Here is a 24944-nt window from a genome sequence, read left to right as displayed (position 1 = left end):
ATTAGATGATAACACAGCGCTTAGCAAAGTCCCAAACTTACAGGAAAGACTCATTTTTGCTAGTTATTGTCTCCTCTTCCTTCACGAACTCTCTGCTCGCCCCTGGGTCCTGCCAGCCCAACTAATTCTAGTTCTCATCAGATCTGTGTGGTGCAAAACAAGGCTAGCTGTGGTGGTCTTCCCTCCTCTAAGGAGATCTCTTCCTCCCTATATCCATCTCCCTATCTCTGTCTTTATCTTGTCAATAAAGAGGGGGTTTAAAAATGCTCAGATTCTATAGCGGTCGCCGTGGGTCACGCCTGTAATCTCCACACTATGGGATGTTGAGGCGGGCGGAGCATTTGAGCCCAGGAGTTCGAGACCAGCCTAGGCAGCATGGTGAAACCCCGACTCTACCAAAAATACAAAAATTGGGCTGGGCGCGGTGACTCACACCTGTAATCCCAGCACTTTGGGAGGCCTAGGTGGGCGGATCATTTGAGGTCAGGAGTTCGAGACCAGCCTGGCCAACATGGTGAAACCCCGTCTATACTAAAAATACAAAAATTAGCCAGATGTGGTGGTGCGTGCCTGTAATCCCAGCTACTCGGGAGGCTTAGGCAGGAGAATCACTTGAACCCAGGAGGCGAAGGTTGCAGTGAGCCAAGATCGTGCCACTGCACTCCAGGTTAGGCGTCAGAGCAAGACGTCGTCTCAAAAAAAAAAAAAAAAAAAAAAACTGTTTCCATCTAATCCTTTAATCAGAGATGACCAAAAAAGGAGTCTGGTGGTTTGTATGGAAAATATCCTTTGACCCAGAGAACGTCCATATGATAACAGAATTTGGCTGAAAAAAAAAAAAAAATGGCCGGGCGCAATGGCTCACACCTGTAATCCCAGAACTTTGGGAGGCAGAGGTGAGCGGATCACGAGGTCAGGAGATGGAGACCATCCTGGCCAACATGGTGAAACCCCGTCTCTACTAAAAATACAAAAATTAGCCAAGTGTGGCAGCGCGTGCCTGTAATCCCAGCTACTCAGGTGGCTGAGGCACGAGAATCGCTTGAACCCGGGAGGCGGAGGTTGCAGTGAGCCGAGATCGCACCACTGCACTCCAGCCTGGCGACAGAGCAAGACTCAAGTCTCAAAAAAACAAAAAAAAGTCATTTTCTCCTCTTTTACAACTTTAACAAAGGGCTTTATATATCTCAACTGTGCAATATTTAATATTTCGTCATCCTTAAACTGGGATCTTAAAATTTTATAAGAATATAACGATTTTTAAAATGACTTTAAAAGTTGATTCTGCCAAACATTTATTTAAAAAACATTTTGAAGATCATAAACATTTCTTTGGCTTAGTAATTGCTCATTTTGACATTTCACATGTAAAGGATAGTATTTTCTATGAGCAGAACATGTTTGTTAAATGTTCTTTCCAGATAATAAATAAGTTGTAGAAAATGTAAAAAAAAAAGTCTTCTACCTATTCTAGAGAACTATTTTAATGTAAATGCTATGTACACTGGCTTTAGTTAGCATTTGTGGAATTTAATTAGCCTATATCCTCAGTGCTGTTAAGTTTTCAAGGCATGTGTGACTAAGTCACAACCCAAACTAATAACACCAACAAAAGAAACCTAGCACTGCCCAACCCACTTCAAAGCTGGATTATCCAGAATTGGTATGGATACATCCTTAGGCAAAAACAGGTATTGACTGGTACAGCATTACAAAGGAACTGCTTGTCATGCTTACTACTGATACAAAAATAATTTCTGATGCAACTCCCTGAACAAACTCATTAAATTCTTTAAACAAATACAATGACTCCCAAGGACACAGGGAAAGGAAATCTGGATATATATACATTTTTCTCAATTTATTTGAGAGGGAAGAAAACACTCTCTTTACTCAATGCCTAGCAACTAACCCAGAGTATAGCTAAAGAAATGTGATTGAGCAATAATCTTTTTTTTTTTTTTTTTTTTGACGGAGTCTTTCTCTGTCCCCCAGGCTGGAGTGCAGTGGCGCGATCTCGGCTCACCGCAACCTCCACCTCCTGGGTTCACGCCAGTCTCCTGCCTCAGCCTCCCGAGTAGCTGGGAATACAGGCGCCCGCAACACGCCCGGCTAATTTTTTGTGTTTTTAGTAGAGACGGGGTTTCACCGTGTTAGCCAGGATGGTCTCGATCTCCTGACCTCGTGATCCGCCCGCCTCAGCCTCCCAAAGTGCTGGGATTACAGGCTTGAGCCACCGCGCCAGGCTGAGCAATAATCTTTGTTTTACCAGGACCTTTACTTGAGATACTTGTCAGCAGTTTGACAATCAGTATGGGAATTAGGAACTCCCAGTCTCCTATATTTTGGTGACTGCTATATAGAGTCTCTATTAAATGTGATTTAATGGCTGGGCACGGTGGCTCATGCCTGTAATCCCAGTCCTTTGGGAGGCCAAGGCGGGCGGATCACCTGAGGTCAGGAGTTCAAGACCAGCCTGGCCAACACGATGAAACCCTGTCTCTACTAAAAATACAAAAAATTAGCCAGGCGTGGTGGTGGGCATCTATAATCCCAGCTACTCAGGAGGCTGAGGCGGGAGAATTGCTTGCACCTGGGAGGCAGAGGTTGCAGTGAACCAAGATCACACCACGGCACTTCAGCCTGGGCAACAAAGAGTGAAACTTTGTCTCAAATAAAAAAAAAAAAAAAAGAAAATGTGATTCAATAGTTCCATATATACTACATTCCTATGGTTTTAAAATTTGAAAACTCATTGATAAATCATCACAATATCAAGTGATACATTTGATAAATAAATAAAATCACACTCAGGCCAGGTATGGTGGCTCATGCCTGTAATCCCAGCACTTTGGGAGGCTGAGGCGGGTAGATCACTTGAGGTCAGGAGTTCAAGACCAGCCTGGCCAACATGGTGAAACTCTGTCTCTACTAAAAATACAAAAATTAGGCTGGGTGCAGGGGCTCATGCCTGTAATCCCAGCACTTTGGGAGGTGAGGCGGGTGGATCACAAGGTCAGGAGTTCGAGACCAGCCTGATCAACATGGTGAAACCCTGCTTCTACTAAAAATACAAAAATTAGCTGGGTGTGGTGGCGTGCACCTGTAATCCTAGCTACTCAGGAGGCTGAGGCAGGAGAATTGCTTGAATCCAGGAGGCAGAGGTTGCAGTGAGCTGAGATCACGCCATTGCACTCCAGCCTCAGTGACAAAGCGAGACTCTTTCTCAAGAAAAAAAAAATGGAGTGGAGATTTGCTCACTGGCAGTATCATAGCCAAAGGTATGATTATTGCTAATTGAAAACTTTTCCCAATAACCTACCATGGACTTGAAATATAGTCAGCATTGGCAATTTTGAGTCTCTATGGAATAAAGAAGAAAAGAAAAAGACAGTGGGAATATTTAGAGTCTACTTATAATGTGTTTCAAAGCACTGTGTTTTGACCATCTTTCAGATCAAGAAGGGTAAAAAACACATGGCCAGGCACGGTGGCTCACGCCTGTAATCCCAGCACTTTGGGAGGCCCAGGCGGGCGGATCACGAGGTCAGGAGATCGAGGCCATCCTGGCTAACACAGTGAAACCTTGTCTCTACTAAAAATACAAAAAAAATTAGCTGGGCATGGTGGCGGGCACCTGTAGTCCCAGCTACTTGGGAGGCTGAGGCAGGAGAATGGCATGAACCTGGGAGGCAGATCGACCTACACGGTGGGGACGATAAGTCTCAAAAAAACATAAAAATAAACAAAAATTAATGGTTAAAGGTTTTGTTTTGACTCAAGCGATTCTTCCACCTTAGCTTCCCAAATAGCTGGGACCACAGGAGTGGACCACCATGCCCAGCTATTTTTTTTTAATTATTTGTGGAGACGGGGGTCTCCCTATGTTGCTCAGGATGCTGGCCTCTAACCCCTGGGCTCAAGCAGTCCTCCTGCCTCAGCCTCCGAAGTGCTGAGATTATAGGTGTGAGCCACTGTGCCCAGCTAGCCCAAGAGTTTCTAAAACTTCTGAGATAATAAGAGGCTTCAAATCCCATAATATGAGATTGACAAACTAAATTATAGATGCAGGGACTTTAGCTACATGAAGTTCTTTCACATGCAACCTGCATTTTCTCCAGACATTTTATTCCTATATGCCAATCCATCTCAGTTCAGCCCATCTATGTAAGAAGTAAACCAACATATTTGTTGCACTTGGAGGTCATTTAACCTTTATAATGATCCTGTTCAGATTTTACCCACTTTATAGATGAGGAAGTTGAAACTTCAAAATTGTTAAATAACTTGCCCAAGGTTATAAGGCCAGTATATAGAAAAGCTGGGATTTGAATTTATTTCTGCTTGATCCCAAAACCCATGCTCTTCCCACAATATTACATTGATTCCATGGCAACCTCAAAAGCAGAGGAAATTCATCAATCAGGTAAACATGCTTCAATCATTATATCCTTCTTATAAATCTGCTAATCAGCACCCTAGGTGAAGTTATCCCTGACTACTATCAAATATATCTTCCTCCCTTGTAATAGTTGGAAACATTTAAAACTTATCTTCTGGTTTCTCCAACTATATTGTTAGTTTCTTAGACCATGGAATTTCACACTAAAAAATCTAATGGTTTACACAAATTAGCCAGGTGTGGTGGTGGGCCCCTGTAATCCCAGCTACTCGGGAGGCTGAGGCAGGAGAATTGCTTGAGCCCAGGAGGCAGAGATTGCAGTGAGCCGAGATCGTGCCACTGCACTCCAGCCTGGGCAACAGAGTGAGACTCTGTCTCAAGAAAAAAAAAAAATCTGATAGTTAATACATTCACATGGTTCAAATTTCAAAAAGAACAAAACAATTTGACACAGCAGGCATGTGGAAAAAAATAAAATGGGCCGGGCATGGTGGCTCATGCCTGTAATCCCAGCACCTTGGGAGGCCAAGGTGGGCGGATCACGAGGTCAGGAGATTGAGACCATCCTGGCTAACACGGTGAAACCCTGTTTCTACTAAAAAAAAAAAAAAAAAAAAAAAAAAAAAAAGAATAAAATGAATATAAAATGAGGAAAAGAGTATTTTTACTTTCCCCACTAAATACCTAGACCTCCTCTCATACACAAACCATGTTATTAGGTTTTTAGATATCCTTCTCAGGCCAGGAGCAGTGGCTCACACTTGTAATCCCAGCATATTGGGAGGCCAACATAGGAGGATTGCTTGAGCCCAGAAGTTTGAGACCAGCCTGGGCAAAATAACAAGACCCCCATCTCTACAAAACTAAAAATAAATACATAAATTTGGTTCAATAGGCCACCCACCATAGTTTTCGAAAAGCAAAGTTACTAAGATAAAAATTGTTAAAGGAAGATTACAATTTTTTTTTGTTTTAGCTGAATTGAGTAAACTGGGTTAGAACAAGGAAATACTGGAGTGTAGGAAACAAGCAATCTGGCTGCAGCTTTTTGCCCAAGTATAAGATAAAGAACACTGGATTAGGGAAGTGGCTTTCAGAATGGAGAAAAAGAAACTGTCAATAAGTGTAATCAGCATGAAGGCCAGGCACAGTTGCTCATGCCTGCAATCCCAGCACTTTGGAAGGCCAAGGCAGGAGGATCACTTGAGCTCAGGAGTTTGAGACCAGCCTGGGCAACAAAGCAAGACTCCCTATCTCTACAAAAAAAAAAAAAAAAAAGGGAAGCCAAGTGTGGAGGTGTGTACCTGTAACCCCAGCTACTTGGGAGGCTGAGATGGGAGGATTGCTTGAGCCCAGGAGGTCAAGGCTACAGTGAGCTATGATCACACCACTACTGGCCAGCCTGGGTGACAGAGTGAGACCTTGTCTCAACAACAACAAAAAAAGAATCAGTGTAACCTTTGCACCTGATGAAATGTGGGAAACAAAAGAGTATAGGAACAAAAGTTACTCCAGATCTATACAAACTTTCTGAAAATAAATGTGGCATTATGCATCAAGATCCTTTCTTTAACATTTTATTTCCACCTATTAGAATGGCTAAAATCCAAATAAGTGGCAATACCAATTACTGGCAAGAAGGCAGAGCAGCAAGAATTCTCATTCTGGTAAGAATGCAAAACAGTACAGCCACTTTGGAAGAGAGTTTGAAAGTTTCTTCAAAGCTAAACTTGCCTTAGGCCAGGCACAGTGGCTCATACCTGTAATCCCAGCACTTTGCGAGGCTGAGGCAGGTGGATCACTTGAGGTCAGGAGTTCAAAACCAGCCTGGCCAACATGGTGAAACCCCATCTCTACTACTACTACTACTACTACTACTACTACTACTACTACTAATAATAATAATACAAAACCTAGCCAGGCATGGTGGTGGGTGCTATAATCCCAGCTACTTGGGAGGCTGAGGCAGGAGAATTGCTTGAACCTGGGAGGCAAGAGATTGCAGTGAGCCGAGATCACACCACTGCACTGCAGCCTGGGTGACAGAGCGAGACTCCATCTCAAAAAACAAACAAACAAACAAACAAACAGGCCGGGCGCGATGGCTCACACTTGTAATCCCAGCACTTTGGGAGGCCGAGGCGGGTGGATCACGAGGTCAGGAGATCAAGACCATGGTGAAATCCCGTCTCTACTAAAAATACAAAAAAAATTAGCCGGGCGTGGTGGCGGGCACCTGTAGTCCCAGCTACTCGGAGAGGCTGAGGCAAGAGAATGGCGTGAACCCGGGAGGCGGAGCTTGCAGTGAGCTGAGATCGCGCCACTGCACTCCAGCCTGCGCGACAGAGCGAGACTCCGTCTCAAAAAAAAAAAAAAAAAAAAAAAAAAAAAAAAAAAACAAAGCTAAACATGATGGATTTACCTTATGTGTTTGGTTTCAGACAGCAATGAGAAGAACTTAGCCTAGGTAGAACATTACTTGCTGAGTCAGCCAGAAACCTCCAAACCTTCAACTGGACAGAAACACAGTTAGATAGATTTACTGTAACTCTGTAACTGAAAACTTTTTTTTTTTTTTTGACAGGGTCTTGCTCTTGTTACCTAGGCTGGAGTAGTGCAGTGGTGCAGTCTCACTACAGCCTCAACCTCCCAGGATTAAGCCACCCTCCCACCTCAACCTTCCAAGTAGCTGGAACTACAGGCACACACCACCATGCCCAGCTAGTTTTGTTTTGTTTTGTTGTGTTTTTTTTGTATTTTGGTAGAGACAAGGTTTTTGCCATGTTACCCAGGCTGCTCTCAAACTCCTGGGCTCAAGGGATCCACCTGCCTCAGTCTCCCAAAGTGCTGGGATTATAGGTGTGAGCCACCACACCTGGCCCAGATTTTTAAAAGACATCAAGTTTAGCTTTGCTTTTTGCAAAAGTTAAACATCTCTCTGCAGAAGGGTCATATTGGTTGACAATGAATATTAATCCACTCTTCCCCCAGGTGAGTCCTTGGTGAATATTTTTGTGTATTGCTTCCATTGGAAGGATTGTACTGAAAATATGAGTGCCAGCAGTAATTCTATGAGCTTTCTCACTTCAGCACTAATTAAAAGGAAAAGCCACCCAGCAAAGTGGCTTACGCCCATAATCCCAACACTTTGGGAGGCTGAGGCAGGCGGATCACAAGGTGAGGAGTTCAAGACCAGCCTGGCCAAGATGGAGAAACCCCGTCTCTACTAAAAATACAAAAATTAGCCGGGCGTGATGGCAGGTGCCCATAGTCCCAGCTACTCAGGAGGCTGAGGCAGAAGAATCGCTTGAACCTGGGAGGCAGAGGTTGCAGTGAGCCGAGATCACGCCAGTGCACTCCAGCCTGAGTGGCAGAGTGAGACTGCATCTTAAAAAAAGGAAAAACCAAGAGTCACATTGAGAAATAAGTACCAGTAAGTGTGTAGTTCAGCCCAGATGTTCTGGTCTACAGTTGTACAAGCTCTTTGACAAGAAGAGGGTTCTAAGAACTGACAATCAGTAAGTTACTTGGAGAAATCCAGAACCCTACCTTGTGCATTACAGTGAACCCTCTGCTTCTTCTGTCTCACACTTGGTAAACCTGAAGCTAGTGACCCCAAACATCCTTTTTCACGTGTCCTCTTACCACTGCAACTTAGGCAGCCACACCCACCTTTTGTAGCAGCTCTCCTTGGCTGGTACCATGTCCTTCTGCCACAGACTTTAGAAGATCCCAGAATTGGTGAAAATTTTGAATGTTATGGTCTGAGCACTTTTTCTGATGAGAGAACAGCTAGATAGCAACCCCAGCAGCAAGAATCCTCTTATTTTACAGGTTATGGTGGCCTGGCATTTAGTGAATCAGCACTTTTGAGTGAGAAGAACTCTTGAGGGGTGTTTTAGTTTTTCACAATCCCCCCGACCTTTTTTTTTTTTTTTTTTTTTTTTTTTGAGATGGAGTTTCGCTCTTCTTGCCCAGGCTGGAGTCCAATGGGATGATCTCGACTCACTGCAACCTCCACCTCCCAAGTTCAAGCGATTCTCCTGCCTCAGCCTCCCAAGTAGCTGGGATTACAGGCATGTGTCACCATGCCCAGCTAATTTTGTATTTTTAGTAGAGACGGGGTTTCACCATGTTGGCCAGGCTGGTCTTCAACTCCTGACCTCAGGTGATCTGCCCGCCTCGGCCTCCTGAAGTGCTGGGATTACAGGTGTGAGCCACCATGCCCAGCCTTACAATTTTTTTTAAATAGAGGAGTAACGAGGAGTGAGCATTAGGATCAGTATCTCCCAATAAAATCTCTGAAGTGATTTTACATGACCCATCCATTACCCTCTGATATTTCCTGTGAGAACCTGAAGTACATACTTGCTTACCACAATGAGAAAGGAGCAGACCCAGGACTCCAACTCAAAGAGCAATTTGGGCTTATAAGTGAGGACTGAGTCACTCTGAAGGCTGATCTTGGAGACTCTTGTGGAGTGTCTGAACTCAACTCAGTTTGCCACACCCCTTTTTCATCAAGGCAGTCCCATAAATCAGGAGACACAGCATGGCGTTCACCTGCAGGGCAGGTAACAGTGCCACCTACCAAGTGTTCTTTCCCAAGGAAGTGGCTATGGCCCCGAAAGGACACTTGTAGAAAGTCTAGGCCAGAAATGAGTCTGATATAAACTCACAGAAGCTATTAAGAAATACAGTGGTCATGACTCTACTCTTAAACTTTTCACGTAGAAGCCCTTCTTAGACCCTGGCATTTACACCTCTGGTGTCAAGGAAAAAAGAAAAGAAAAGAAAAACAGCCAAAGTTGGGCTTCTCCAGCAGAGATTTAGTCAATGCAAAAGGTTAATCAGTTGAAAAGAATTGCATCACCGTTATAGAGTTTTGCAGGACACATGGGCAGGCCTGTCCTGGCCTCTGGAGTTTGGTTAAAGCCCTAAACTGTCCCAATGGCTCCACCCATAAGCTGGCAACATTTTAAACCAAGATTGAGCCATACTAGAGAGTCCAAAGAAAACAGCAATACTTTTCTGTATACCAGGGATTTCTTTTTCTTTTTTTTTTGAGACGGAGTCTTGCTCTGTCACCCAGGCTGGAGTGCAGTGGTGCAATCTCGGCTCACTGTAAGCTCTGCCTCCCGGGTTCACGCCATTCTCCTGCCTCAGCCTCTCCGAGTAGCTGGGACTACAGGCGCCCGCCACCACGCCCGGCTAATTTTTTGTATTTTTAATAGAGACGGGGTTTCACCGTGGTCTCGATCTCCTGACCTCGTGATTCGTCCGCCTCGGCCTCCCAAAGTGCTGGGATTACAAGCGTGAGCCACTGCGCCCAGCCTATACCAGGGATTTCAAATGAATGTTAGAATTCCTGGAGGGTGACTGAAGGGCTCAGAAATATTTAAAAACCCTTCAAAGCACTGGTTGACCACTATTCAGAGCCTGGTAATCCTCATGCCCAACAATTACTCTCACAAGTTCCCTGTTGCACTCTCTGTATACCATTAGCAGTAGTGTAATTGATACAATCTTTAGGGAAATAAGTTTGGAGGTGCCTTCATTTTATTTTTTTGAAACAGAGTCTCTGTCGCCCAGGCTGGAGTACAGTGGCATGATCTCAACTCACTGTAACCTCCGTCTTCTGGGTTCAAGCAATTCTTCTGCCTCAGCCTCCCAAGTAGCTGGGATTACAGACATATGCCACCACGCTTAGCTAATTTTTGTATTTTTAGTAGAGATGGGGTTTCACCATGTTTGCCAGTCTGGCCTGGAACTTCTGACCTCAAGTGATCCACCCACTTCGGCCTCCCAAAGTTCTGGGATTACAGGCATGAGCCACTGTGCCCGGTCCTTCTTCTTCTTTTTTTTTTTTTTAAAGTGCAACTACCCTTTGATTTAGCAAATCCATTTCCAACTCTGGAGGAAAGGTGGCACAGAAACCCTCACACATTAACTAAAAAAAAAAAAAAGTGTGCAAGGACATTAATTAAAACCTTACTTGTGAGGGCTAGGCACAGTGGCTCACTCCTATAATCCCAGCACTTTGGGAGACTAAAGCCGACAGATCACTTGAGGTCAGGAGTTCAAGACCAGCCTGGCCAACATGGTGAAACCCTATCTCTACTTAAAGAAAAAAAAAAAAAAAGCCAGACAGGGTGGCTCACACCTGTAATCCTGGCACTTTGGGAGGCCAAGGCGGGTGGATCACTTGAGGTCAGGAGTTTGAGACCAGCCTGACCAACATGGCAAAACTTCGTCTCTACTAAAAAATACAAAAATTAGCCAGGAATGGTGGCAGATGCCTGTAATCCCAGCTATGTGGGAGGCTGAGGCAGGAGAATCGCTTGAACCTTGGATCAAAGGTTGCAGTGAGCCGAGATCGCACCACTGCACTCCAACCTCGGTGACAGAGTGAGACTCTGTCTCAAAAAAAAAATTAGCCAGGGATGGTGGTGCACACCTGTAGTCCCAGCTTCTCAGGAGACTGAAGCATGAGAATCACTTGAAGCTGGGAAATGGAGGTTGCAGTGTGCAAGATCATGCCACTGCACTCCAGCATGGACAAAAGAGTGAGACTCCGTCTCAAAACAAACAAACCTTACTTGTCTGTCCATCAATAAGTGGCTAAGTAAGCTGCGGTACAGTTATAACATGACCTACAATATACGTTAAAAAGAGTGAAGAGGCCAGGCACAGTGGCTCACGCCTGTAACCGCCCGCCACCACGCCCGGCGGTGAGCAGATCACGGGGTCAGGAGATTGAGACCATCCTGACCAACATAGTGAAACCCTGTCTCTACTAAAACACAAAAAATTAACCGTCCAAGGTAGCTCGCGCCTGTAGTCCCAATTACTTGGGAGGCTGAGGCAGGGGAATAGCTTGAACCCAGGAGGCGGAGGATGCAATGAGCCAAAATCACGCCACTGCACTCCAGCCTGGTGACAGAGCAAGACTCTATCTCAAAAAAAAAAAAAAAAAAAAAAAAGAATGAAGAAAATCAGAAGGCTGATTGTGCATGGTACACTGCCAAGTGAGGGAAAAAGTGAAATTATTTGTTTTTTACTAGAAATATATCATTTTATTTGTGCATATATTGTTTGAATTTGTTTACAATGAGTATGTAACGCCTTTGTAACAAACAACTATTTTCCAAAACCACCCCAGTTATTACCTTAAAACCAAACTTTAGATAGTTAGTAGATTTTTTTGTTTTTAAAAATCTTTATTGTTATTATTAATGTGTTTATTCAACAAATTAAAAAGAAAAATAAAATTTAAAAAAGTTAGAATGTACCTTTTTGGGCAAAATCTAGGGAGTTACATTTAACTCAGAGAAATGTGAACTTAGGGAAGAAATATTTCACTTATACTTTGACATACACACACATATACGGGTATATTACCACAATTTTGTTATTGTTTTTGAGACAAAGTCTTGCTGCGACGCCCAGGCTGGAGTGCAGTGGCACAATCTCAGCTCACTGCAACCTCCGATTCCCGGGTTCAAGCGATTCTCCTGCCTCAGCCTCCAGAGTAGCTGGGATTACAGGCATGCACCACCACGCCTGGCTAGTGTGTGTGTGTGTGTGTGTGTGTGTGTGTGTGTGTGTGTGTGTGTGTGTGTGTGTGTGTGTGTGTGTGTGTGTGTGTGTGTGTGTGTGTGTGTTTAGTAGAGATGGGGTTTCTCCATATTGGCCAGGCTGGTCTTGAATTCCCGGCCTCAAGTAATCCACCCGCCCTGGCTTCCCAAAGTGCTGGGATTACAGGCGTGAGCCACCACACCTGGCCAATTCTTACCCCCACCCGGCTAGACGAGTCTCACTTTATTACCCAGGCTGGAGTGCAGTGGCGCGGTCTCAGCTCACTGCAACCTCTGCCTCCCAGGTTCAAGTGATTCTTGTGCCTCAGCTTCTCAAGTAGCTGGGATTACAGGCATGCGCTACCACACCCGGCTTTTTATTTTATTTTATTTTATTTTAAGACGGAGTCTCGCTCTGTCACCCAGCCTGGAGTGCAGTGGCTTGATCTCGGCTCACTGCAACCTCCACCTCCCAGGTTCAAGCAATTCTGCTTCAACCTCCCAAGTAGCTGGGACTACAGGAGCCCACCACCACGCCCAGCTCATTTTGTATTTTTAGTAGAGACGGGGTTTCACCATGTTGGCCAGTCTGGTCCTGAGCTCCTGACCTCAGATGATCCACCCGCCTTTGCCTCCCGAAGTGCTGGGATTACAGGCAGGAGCCACTGTGCCTGGCCATATTGCCACAATTCTCAGAGTATGCTCTATAGATTCCTGCAGCCCTCAAGACCTTTTCAGGGGAATCCATGAAGTCAAAACTATTTTCATTATAATTCTAATATATTATTTTTCACTATATTGACTTTTGCACTGATGGTACAAAAGCAATGGGGGGTAAAAACTTGCTGGTACTGCTGGGTGTGGTGGTGCATGCCTGTAGTTCCTGCTACTCAAGAGGCCGAGGCAGGAGGATTGCTTGAGCCCAGGAGTTTAAGGCTACGGTGAGCTATGGTCTCACCACTGCAATCCAGCCTGGGCAACAGAGTGAGCTCCTGTTTCTAAAAAACAAACAAAGATAGCTGCTACCTCAGCACAGTATTAGGCAATGGTATCAAACTGTACTAGCAGTAAATGTATTCTTCCCCATTGGGCACTCAAAGCAGGAAAAGGCCGATTTTATTAAGAATCCTTGATGAAGCAGTAAAAATTAATTTTATTAAAACTTGACCCTTGAGTACAAGTGTTTTTAATAGTCTGTGAGGAAGTGAGAAGGATACACAGAGCACTTCTGCTATATATCAAAGTACATTAGTTATCTCAAGGAGCACAGCTATTTTGGTTGCAAGCTGCATTGGCCTTTTTTGTTTTCTTTTTTTTTTTTTTTTTTTTTTTGAGACGGAGTCTCGCTCTGTTACCCAGGCTGGAGTGCAGTGGCGCGATCTCGGCTCACTGCAAGCTCCGCCTCCCGGGTTCACGCCATTCTCCTGCCTCAGCCTCTCCGAGTAGCTGGGACTACAGGCGCCCGCCACCACGCCCGGCTAATTTTTTTGTATTTTTAGTAGAGACGGGGTTTCACTGTGGTCTCGATCTCCTGACCTCGTGATCCGCCCGCCTCGGCCTCCCAAAGTGCTGGGATTAGAAGCGTGAGCCACCGCGCCCGGCCTTTTGTTTTCATAGAACACCATTTTTACTTGAAAATAGCACTGACAGGCAAATGTTGGTAATTCAGATGTGGATATTTGGCAGACATTCTCTGGAGCCTGTCACTTGAAGGAAAACACCTGACAATATTTATTTCCAATGATAAAATTCAAAACCTTTGAGCAAAAATTAGAATTTTGGAAAATTGTATATATTCCTGGTTGACAGTTTTCTAAAAGTTTCAAAGACTTTTTTGATGAGATAAATCATGGTATTAATAAATGTGTTTTTATATTATATAATTAAAATGTGTCAATATTTGAAAGATCTGCACAGTTCAGTGAACCAATGTTTTCCAAATGACCAATCATGATGTTACAAAATCATATATGTGTAAAAGATCCATTGAAAGTATATTAGGCCAGGCACAGTGGCTCATGCCTGTAATCCCAACATTTTGGGAGGCCAAGGCAGGTGGATCACTTGAGGTCAGGAGTTCGAGACCAGACTGGCCAACATGGTGAAACCCCGTCTCTATTAACAATACAAAAATTAGCTGGGCATGGTGGTGAGCACCTGTAGTCCCAGCTACTCGGGAGGCTGAGGCATGAGAATTGCTTGAACCCAGGAGGCAGAGGTTACAGTGAGCCGAGATGGCTCCACTGCACTCCAGCCTGGGCAACAGAGCGAGACTCCATCTAAAAAAAAAAAAAAAAGAAAAAAAAGAAAAAAAAGAAAGTACATAATAGGCCGGGTGCGGTAGCCCACGCCTGTAATCCCAGCACTTTGGGAGACTGAGGCAGGAGGAGGATTGCTTGAGCCCACGAGTTCCAGACCAGCCTGGGCAACATAGGGAGACCCTGTCTCTACAAATAATTTTTTTTAATTAGGGCTGGGCACCGTGGCTCATGCCTATAATCCCAGCACTTTGGGAGGCCAAAGCCGGAGGATCACTTGAGCCCAGAAGTTCAAGATCAGCCTAGGCAACATGGCAAAACCCTGTCTCTACTAAACATATAAAAAATTAGCTGGGTGTGGTGGCACATGCCTGTAGTCTGAGGTGGGAGGATCGCCTGAGCCCAGGAAGTCAAGGCTGAAATGAGCAGTGATTGCAGACACTGCACTCCACCCTGGGTAGCTGAGCAAGACCCTGTCTCAAAACAACAACACAAAATGAAAGTATGTGATAGACCAGTGGATTTTAATATAACAGAGTATGGACATTTTATAGCTATGGTCTCAACCTTTAAGAAACTAACAGTTGTTGGATTTTGGTGTATTGAAGGGAATATCCAGTTATCTGAAAAATCTATTGAAGTATTTCTTCCTTTTCCAACTACATAGCTGTGTTGAGCCAGATTTTCTTCATATTCTTCAACCGAAACACTCGTGCATTTGACTGAATACAGAAGCAGATATAAGAATCAAGCTTTTTAAAGCCAGACATTAAAGATGCCACTCTTCTCATTACATTTTTTTGTTTTGAAAAAATTTTTTTGGCCGAGTGTGGTGGCTCATGCCTGTAATCCCAGCACTTTGGGAAGCCGAGGCAGGCAGATTCACCTGAGGTCAGGAGTCTGAGACCAGCCTGGTCAACATGGTGAAACTCGGTCTCTACTAAAAATACAAAAATTAGCCGGGCGTGGTGGCGTGCACCTGTAATCCCAACTACTTGGGAAGCTGAGGCAGGAGAATTGCTTGAACCCCAGCAGCCGAGGTTGCAGTGAGCCAAGATCGCATCATTGCCCTCCGGCCTGGGCAACAAGAGCGGAAACCTGTCTCGAAAAAAAAAAAAAGAAAGAAAATGGCAGAGGAAACCGGGCATAGTGGCTCACACCTGTAATCCCAGCACTTTGGGAGGCTGAGGCGGGCAGATTACTTGAGCTCAGGAGTTTGAGACCAGCCTAGCCAACATGGTGAAACTCCATCTCTACAAAAGATACAAAAACGAGCATGGTGGCAGGCGCCTGTAGTCTCAGCTACTTGGGAGGCTAAGGTGGGAGGATCGCTTGAACCCAAGAAGCAGAGGTTGCAGTGAGCTGACATCCCACCACTGCACTCCAGCCTGGGTGACACAGCAAGACTCTGTCTCAAAAATATATAGGGAAAATAGCAGAGGATCTAGTGAAGGAACATGGTCTAGTTTGCATCACTGCACATTATAATCCCCTTTGTAAGTGGATATATTAATGGAAGGTGAACAAACATGTCTCTGAAAACAACCTGGAGAAACCTCCCAAGGCCATGATTCTTCCCTTGGGTTCACTTAGCTAGTAGGTTCCTGGAATTGGTACTGAAAAATTCACCAGTTCTTGTCCAGAAGTGGTAATTCCTTTGGTCTTGGAGGCCCTAGAGGTTTTCAACCTCCCCATTTTGACCTTGCTGTTAGGTTCTGGCCCCTACCATTCTTTTTATTTTTTAACAGCTTTTTTTTTTTATCTATTTTTTTTAGAGACAGAGTCTTGCTCTGTTGCCCAGGATGGAGTGCAATGGTGCAACCATAGCTCACTGCAACCTGAAACTCCTGGACTCAAGCAATCCTCCTACCTTGGCCTCCCAAAGTGCTGGGATCACCAGCATGAGCTACTGCAACCCACCTTAATAGCTTTCTTAAAATATAACTCACATATCACACAATTCACTCAAAGTGTTCAAGTCAATAACTTTTATTATATGCAGAGCTGTGCAACCATCACATCTGTTTTTTTTTTTTTAACTTTTAGAGATGAGATCTTGCTATGTTGCCCAGGCTGGAGTGCAGTGGCTGTTCACATACAAGATCATAGCACACTGTGGCCTCTAACTCCTGGCCTCAGCCTCCTGAGTAGCAGGAACTACAGGTGTGTGCCACCATGCCGTGCTTATCACATCTATTTTAGAACATTTTCATCACTCCTAAAAAGAATTCCTGCACCCCATAGCCATTATCCCTAGGCCCCCAGCCCTAGGCGACCACTAGTTCACTTTATGACTTTATGGATTTGCCTATTACAGATATTTCATATAAATGGAATAATATAATATATGATCCCTTGTAACTGGCTTCATTCACTTAGAATGATGTTTTTCAAGGTTTATTCTTGTTGTAGCATGTATGGGTGCTTCATTCCATTTTATGGCCAAATAATATTTCACTGTATGGATATAACACATTTTACTTATCCATTCATCAGTTTGGGTTGGTGACTCATTTGGGTTATTTCCACTTTTTGGCTATCATAAATAACGCTGCTATGAACATTTGTGTACGTCTTTATGTGGACATAAGTTTTAAATTCTCTTGGGTCCCTTATCAGTTTTACATTTGCAAATATTTTATCCCATTCTGTGGGTTGTCTTTTCACTTTCTAGGCAGTGTCATTTGGTGCACAGAAGTTTTTTATTTTGATGATGTCCAATTTGTTTTTTTTTTTCTTTTGTTCCTTGTGCTTTTGGTATCATATCTAAGAAACCATTGCCAAATCCAAGGTCATAAAGATTTATACCTATGTTTTCTTCTAAGAAATATTTTAGCTCTTACATTTAGGTTATTGATCCATTTTGAGTTAATTTTTACATATGATGTGAAGTAGGTGTTCAGCTTCATTCTTTTGCATGTGGATATCTAGTTTTCTCAGCACCATGTATCAAAAAGATGATCCTTTCAGTCAGGCACATTGGCTCATGCCTGTAATCCCACACTTTGGGAGGCTGAGGTGGGTGGATCACCTGAGGTGAGGAGTTCAAGACTAGCCTGGCCAACATGGTGAAACCCTGACTCTACTAAAAATATAAAAATTAGCCGGGTGTGATGGTGCACGCCTGTAGTCCCAGCTACTTCGAGGCTGAGGTGGGAGGATTGCTTGAACCTGGGAGGCAGAGGTTGCAGTGAGCCGAGATCATGCTACTGCACTCCAGCCTGGGCAACAGAATCAGTCTCCATCTCAAAAGAAGAAAAAGAAAAAGAAAAAGAAACAGGAAAAGAAAAAGAAAAAGAAAAAAGACTATTTTTTCACCATTGAATTGTCTTGGCAACCTTATCAAAAATTAATTGACCATAAGTGTGAGGGTTTGTTTCTGGACTATGAATTCTACTTATCTGTATGTCTATCCTTATGACAGTACCACACACTGTGGTACTTTCTTGATTATTATAATAATACTTTCTTGATTATTATAGCTTTGTAGTAAGTTCTGAAATCAGAAAATGCGAGTCCTCCAACTTGGTTCTTCATTTTCAAGTTTTGGCTATTCTAGGTTGGCCCCTACTATTCTTACCCCAAGTGGCAAGGCTCCCTTGCCCACACTACTTTTTCCAAGGCATTAATTATGGTGACCTATAAACCCTAATCCTCACCCTCTCCAACCTCATCCTGCAATATTCTCTCTCTCACTCCTCCATTCTAGCGAGATAGTCCTTCTTTCAGTTTCTCAAACATTTCAAAGTTTTTCCTGCCTGATGGCCTTTGAACTCATGTTTCCTTTGCCAAGAATGTTTCCCTCCACCCTCCACTTCCTCCTTCCTTTTATCAAGGCTGAATTTTTTTTTTTTTTGAGACGGAGTCTTTCTCTGTCCCCCAGGCTGGAGTGCAGTGGCGCGATCTTGGCTCACCGCAACCTCCACCTCCTGGGTTCACGCCATTCTCCTGCCTCAGCCTCCCGAGTAGCTGGGAATACAGGCGCCCACCAACACGCCCGGCTAATTTTTTGTGTTTTTAGTAGAGACAGGGTTTCACCATGTTAGCCAGGATGGTCTCGATCTCCTGACCTCGTGATCCGCCCGCCTCAGCCTCCCAAAGTGCTGGGATTACAGGCTTGAGCCACCGCGCCCGGCTGAATTTTTTTTTTTTCTTGAGACAGAGTCTTCACTCTGTTGCCCAGGCTGGAGGACAGTACAGCAATCTAATCATGGCTCACTGCAGCCTCACATTCCTGGGCTTGAGCAATCCTTCCATCTCACCCTCCCTCATAGCTGGGACTACAGGCATGTACCACTGCACAGCTTATATGTATTTTTCTACTAGAATGTCTCCATTCTAGTAGGGGAGACAGAAAAATACAGGAGAGGAGAGATCCTGTCTTAGTTAACACTGAATTCCTACTGTCTGGCATATAATAGTTATTTAATATGCATTTGTTGAATGGATGAATGAATGAAAGACCAATCAATCCCTGGACAGCCCTTTAGTAGGATTCAGCACCAGGAAAAGAGGAAAGAGGCAATGAACTTGGCCCTCAAACCAGGGTTGCTTTCCTTGTACTCACCTTCCCTCATTTTGTGCCAGTCAGCAATTCCTCCCTCCTTTCATTCAAATAATTATCCCAAACTCTCCTCCTAATGAGTGTCTATGTACATTTGAGAAGTAGATACAGACACATTCCTGCCTTCCCCAATCTCTGATCTGAATTGCCTTCAGGGAAAAAAAAAGCTAAAGATGTCTCTGACAATGGTTTATATGGACAAGTACACCCTCAGATCCATTTGCAGAGACAAAAATCTAGAGTATTGGGAAGCATGAGACACCAGACAAGGGTACAGAAGAATACAGAACTAAGAAGTTAAGAATTCAGAACCTCAGCGAGAATCAGAATCTCAGGCAGAGAGCCTAGGAATTCACATCACAACCTTTGATTCTAATGCCTGCAAAAGTTTGAGAACCATTGTCCCACAGCTACAGACTGGAGAGGAAAGGCCTAGGTTACTGATATGAAGGGATTTTCCCTGGGGCTTGGAAGGGAAGAGCTTCCAAGCCCTTGGTAATTCTATATACAGCCCTGAGTCTTTCATCTAAAGATCTTAAAGAATGTTACAGGCATCAATTAACCTTTCCAGCACCCTAGACTGAAAATCCAGGCTCTTGGTCCTATTTTACTGACAAAAACTCAAACCTATGGTTTAGAGCCAAGAAAGGAATATCTTGGCTCACATGACCGGAACTGAACAAGCTAAGGGGATACAGATACGCATCACCATGCCTAGCTTATCTTTTTTATTATTTTTGTAGAGATGGAGTCTCACCATCTTATGCAGACTGGTCTCAAACTCTTGAGTTCAAGCAATCCTCCCACCTTAGCCTCCCAAAGTGCTGAGACTACAGGCATGAGTCACTGCTCCTGGCTGACAGTGGTTCTTAATCTGGGGACTTAAATTGATGTGTATATGTGTCGCTCCTTGACTGTAGGCAGATGATACTTTCACTTACTCCTTGTCACTCAAGTCTCAGCTTAAAGGCAATCCCCTCAGAGAGGTCTTCCCTGAACACCCATTTTAAGTAATGTTTTCTATCATATCCTATTTTAATTTCTTCAGAGTACTTGTCATTATCTGAGATTATCTTACCTTTTCTTTGCCCCTCCTTCACTACAAGGTAAACTCCATGAAATCAGAAATCTTTCTGACAGTACATTGTTGATGTTCAATAAGTGTTTGTTGAATGCTTAAATAAGCAAGTCTAAATGAAGATGTTTTCAATAATATGTAGATGCTGTTGAAATGAGTAAAATATACATTTATTTTTAAAGTCTAAATTTAGGCTGGGCACAATGGCTCATGCCTATAATCCCATCAATTTGAAAGGCCAATGAGGGAGGATTGCTTGAGTTCAGGAGTTCGAGACCAGCCTGGGAAATATAGCAAGACACCATCTCTACAAATAATTTTAAAAATTAACCAGGTGTGGTGGTGTGCACCTGTAGTCCCAGCTGCACTGTAGCCCCTCGGTCCCTGTAGTCCTGTAGCCCCTCAGCCTAGGCAGGCTGAGGCAAGAGGATTGCTAGAGCCTGTGAGATCAAGGCTGCAGTGAGCTATGCTTGCACCACTGCACTCCAGTCTGGGCAACAGAGCAAGACCTTGTCTCAAAAATAAATTAAATAAATAAAAAGAAAAACCCTGACATGATAGTCTAAGTATCTGTTGATTGAGAGAAATATGTGCCTAAAGTATCACTTGGCTGGGTGCAGTAGCTCATGCCTTAATCCCGGCACTTTAGGAGGCCAAGGCAGGGGGATTGCTTGAGCCCAGGAGCTTGAGACCAGTCTGGGCAACATAGCGAGAACCTATCTCTAAAAAAAAAAAAAATTCTTGACTGGGCACGGTGGCTCACGCCTGTAATCCCAGCACTTTGGGAGGCTGAGGCAGGTGGATCACCTGAGGTCAGGAGTTGGAGACCAGCCTGGCTAACATGGAGAAACCCCGTCTCTACTAAAACTACAAAACAAATTAGATGGGCATGGTGCCTATAGTCCCAGCTACTCGGGAGGCTGAGGCAGGATAATCACTTGAATCCGAGAGGTGGAGGTTGCAGTGAGCTGAGATCATGCCACTGCACTCCAGCCTGGGCAACAAGAGTGAAACTCCAGTAATTTTTTTTAAAGTATAATTTAAATTTAGACTTTATTTTGAGACAGGATCTTTCTGTGTCACTCAGGCTGGAGTGCAGTGGTGCAATCACAGCTCACTATAGCTTCAAACTCCTGTGCTCAAGTGATCCTCCCACCTTAGAGCACCCCTTGCCCCATCCCCACCCCCGCCCCAAGTAGCTGGGACGACAGGACGTGCCACCACGTCCAGCTAATTTTTTATGTTTTTTTTTTTTTGTAGAGACAGGGTCTCACTATGTTGCCCAGGCTGGCCTTGAACTCCTGAGGCCTCAAGCGATCCTCCCCACTCAGCTACCCAAAATCCTGGGATTATAGGCATGAGGCACTGCGTCCAGCCAGGGTTTTTCTTTATAATATTGAAAAAAGGGTTGGTACAATTTCCATTTCTGATATTGTATGGATTATAATTTCTGAACAATCTTCCCCAAAAAACAACTAAAATGATAGGTTAAATATAATTTTTAACTTTAAAATTCACAGTGAGATGACACAAAAGTAAAGAGTTAGAATGACCCCAAGACAAACTAACCAAAATCAATTCTCCTTGAAACATTTTCTTAACTCCTAGTTTTGATTCCATATCACTGGCCACTCCTCAGTCTTCTTTCCTGGTTGCTCCTCTACCTCTTAACCTTTTAACAGTCAAGAGTTCTGAGACTTGGTCCTTGGATCTCTTCTCTGATTGTACTTCCTTGGCAATCTTATATAGTCTGTGTTTTCAATATAATTTGTACTCTAATAAAATTATAAATTTTATCTCTGACTCAGATTTCCTCCTGTACTTCAGATTTGCATGTCCAGCTGCCTATTTGACGTCTTTACTTGATTGTCTAAAAGGCATCATACGGCCAGGCACAGTAGCTCACGCCTGTAATCCCAACACTTTAGGCTGAGGCGAGTGGATTGCTTTGAGGTCAGGAGTTCGAGACCAGCCTGGCCAACATGGTGAAACCCGTCTCTACTAAATAAATAAATAAATGGGCCGGGCATGGTGGCTCACGCCTGTAATCCCAGCACTTTGGGAGGCCGAGGCGGGTGGATCACGAGGTCATGAGATCGAGACCATCCTGGCTAACACGGTGAAACCCCGTCTCCACTAAAAATACAAAAAAATTAGCTGGGCATGGTGGCGGACGCCTGTAGTCCCAGCTACTTGCGAGGCTGAGGCAGGAGAATGGCATGAACCTGAGAGGCAGAGCTTGCAGTGAGCTGAGATGGCACCACTGCACTCTAGCCTGGGACACAGAGCCAGACTCCATCTCAAAAAAATAAATAAATAAATAAGTAAATAAATAAATAAATAAATGGCATCATAATGCCCAAATATGAACTCAAGTCAATGGCAATTCCATTCTTCCTGTTGCTGAGACCCAAAACACTGGAGTCATCTTTGACCTCCCTTTTCTTATATCCCAAGCAAGTAAAGGGAGGAAAGTGGAAAAGAAAAAGTACAAAAATAGCTCGATCCATCTAAAATAAGGTAAGAAAAGGAGAAAAGAGGAACAGAAAAATAGGAAATAAAAAGCAAATAAAACAAAATCAAATATATTAGAAATTACTCTAAATGTAAATGTACTAAATTTTCTAGCTAAAAGATGGATTGTCAAATTGGATTTAAAAACAAAAAACCTGGCCAGACCTAGTGGCTGGCACCTGTAATCCCAGCACTTTTATAGGCCAAGGCAGGAGGATTGCTTGAGCCCAGGAGTTTGTGACCAGCCTGGGCAACATAGTGAGACCCCATCTCTACAAAAAATTTTAAAAAGTAGTCAAGCATGGTGGCACGCACCTGTGCTCCCAGCTACTCAGGAGGCTAAGGTGGGAGGATCACTTGAGCTGAGGAGTTTGAGGCTGCAGTGAGCCATATTTGTGCTACTGCACTTCAGGCTGCATGACAGGTGAGACCCTATCTCAAAAAAAAAAAAAAAATTAGCTGGGCATGGTGGTGCATGCTTGTAATACCAGCTATTTGGGAGGCTGAAGCAGAAGAATCTCTTGAACCCAGGAGGCGGAGGTTACAGTGAGCCAAGATTGCACCATTGCACTCCAGCCTGGACAACAAGAGCGAAACTTTGTCTCAAAATAATTAATTAATTAATTAATTAATTAAAAACAAAAACAAAATCCTGGGCCAGTACAGTGGTTCACACCCATAATCCCAGCACTTTGGGAGGCCAAGGCAGGAGGATCACTTGAGGCCAGGAGTTTGAGACCAGAATGGGCAACATACTAAGACCCTGTCTCTACAAAAATTAAGAAAAAATAAATAAATAAGCTGAGTGGCCAGGCACGATGGCTCACGCCTGTAATCTCAGCACTGTGGGAGGCCGAGGCGGCTGGATTGCCTGAGCTCAGGAGTTTGAAACCACTCTGGGCAACATGGTGAAACCCCGTCTCTACTAAAATACAAAAAAATTAGATGGGCATGGCGGTATGCACCTGTAATCCCAGCTACTCAGGAGGCTGAGGAGGGAGAATCGCTTGAGCCCGGGAAGTGGAGGTTGCAGTGAGCCAAGAACGCACCACTGCACTCCAGCTTGGGCAACAGAGTGAGACTCCATCTCAAATAAATAAATAGATAAATAAATAAATAAATAAATAAATAAATAAATAAATAAGCAGGGCATGGAGGTGTGTGCTTGTAGTCCAAGCTACTCAGGAGGCTGAGGCAGGGGGATCTCTTCAGCCCAGGAGGTTGAGGCTGCAGTGAGCCAAGATCATGCCACTATGCTCCAGCCTGGGTGAGAGTGAGACCTTGCCTCTAAAAAATTTTTTATGTAAAATAAAATAAAAATAAATACAAAAAAAACTAAATCTGGCTGGGCGCGGTGGCTCACGCTTGTAATCCCAGCACTTTGGGAGGCCGAGGCGGGTGGATCACGAGGTCAGGAGATTGAGACCACGGTGAAACCCCGTCTCTACTAAAAATACAAAAAATTAGCCAGGCGTGGTGGCGGGCGCCTGTAGTCCCAGCTACTTGGGAGGCTGAGGCAGGAGAACGGCGTGAACCCGGGAGGTGGAGCTTGCAGTGAGCCGAGATTGCACCACTGCACTCCAGCCTGGGCGACAGAGCGAGACTCCATCTCAAAAAAAAAAAAAAAAAAAAAAAACAAACTAAATCTGACCACATGATGATTACAAAAGATAGAGGTAAAATATAAGAATACAGAAAGACTAAAATTCAAAAAATGGAAATATATAATACAGGTAAATTCTAATCACAAGAAAGCTAACTTAACTATATTTCTAGCAGACAAAATAACTTTTAAGCAGAAAGAATTACTAATCACTACAAAATAAAATCATTACAAAATAATAAAAGGATCAACGAACCAGTAAGATATAACAATTCTAAACTAGAAAGCACTCAAAACACAGCATTTAAAAATACATAAAAGCAAAAATTGACAAATTCTTCAAAGAGATAGTGACAAATTCATTATCATAATAGGTTTATTAAAATACCTTCCCTAGTACTTGCTAGTTCAAACAGGCCAAAGAAAGTCATGCCATATATAGAATATCTGGAACAGCACAATTAGTAGGCTGGCCTAATAGAAATAGAAAATTGGAGGGCCGGGCGCAGTGGCTCATGCCTGCAATCCCAGCACTTTGGGAGGCCAGGGCAAGCGGATCACCTGAGGTCAGGAGTTCAAGACCAGCCTGGCCAACATGGTGAAATCCCGTCTCTAGTAAAAATACAAAAATTAGCCAGGCGTCGTGGCAGGCACCTGTAATCCCAGCTACTCCGGAGGCTGAGGCAGGAGAATCGCTTGAACCCAGGAGGCAGAGGTTGCAGTGAGCTGAGATCGCTCCATTGCACTCCAGCCTGAGGGACAAGAGCGAAACTTCATCTCAAAAAAAAAAAGAGAAAATTGGAGAATAAGCATTATTTTCAAGTATACATGGAACATTTATAAAAATTAACAACATTCCAGGCCATAAATTTAGCCTCATAAGTATCTAACTGATAGGTTTTTTTTTTTTTTTTTTTTTTTAGACAGAGTCTTGCTCTGCCCCCCAGG

General features: G+C 43.8%; 1 long non-coding RNA gene and 1 pseudogene across 1 annotated transcript in view; both read left to right on the top strand.

Annotated features, from left to right (window-relative positions):
• LOC131383648 (uncharacterized) overlaps positions 1-24944 on the top strand; it is a 32675-nt gene that overhangs the window by 1474 nt on the left and 6257 nt on the right. The window lies entirely within an intron of this gene.
• LOC116472152 (U4 spliceosomal RNA) lies at positions 3250-3371 on the top strand (annotated as a pseudogene).

This window comes from Hylobates moloch, unplaced genomic scaffold, assembly GCF_009828535.3.
Source record: "Hylobates moloch isolate HMO894 unplaced genomic scaffold, HMol_V3 SCAFFOLD_6, whole genome shotgun sequence".
NCBI classification, from domain to species: domain Eukaryota; kingdom Metazoa; phylum Chordata; class Mammalia; order Primates; family Hylobatidae; genus Hylobates; species Hylobates moloch.
Note: the sequence above shows the minus strand (reverse complement) of the source record. Positions and strands in the feature narration are given on the sequence as shown.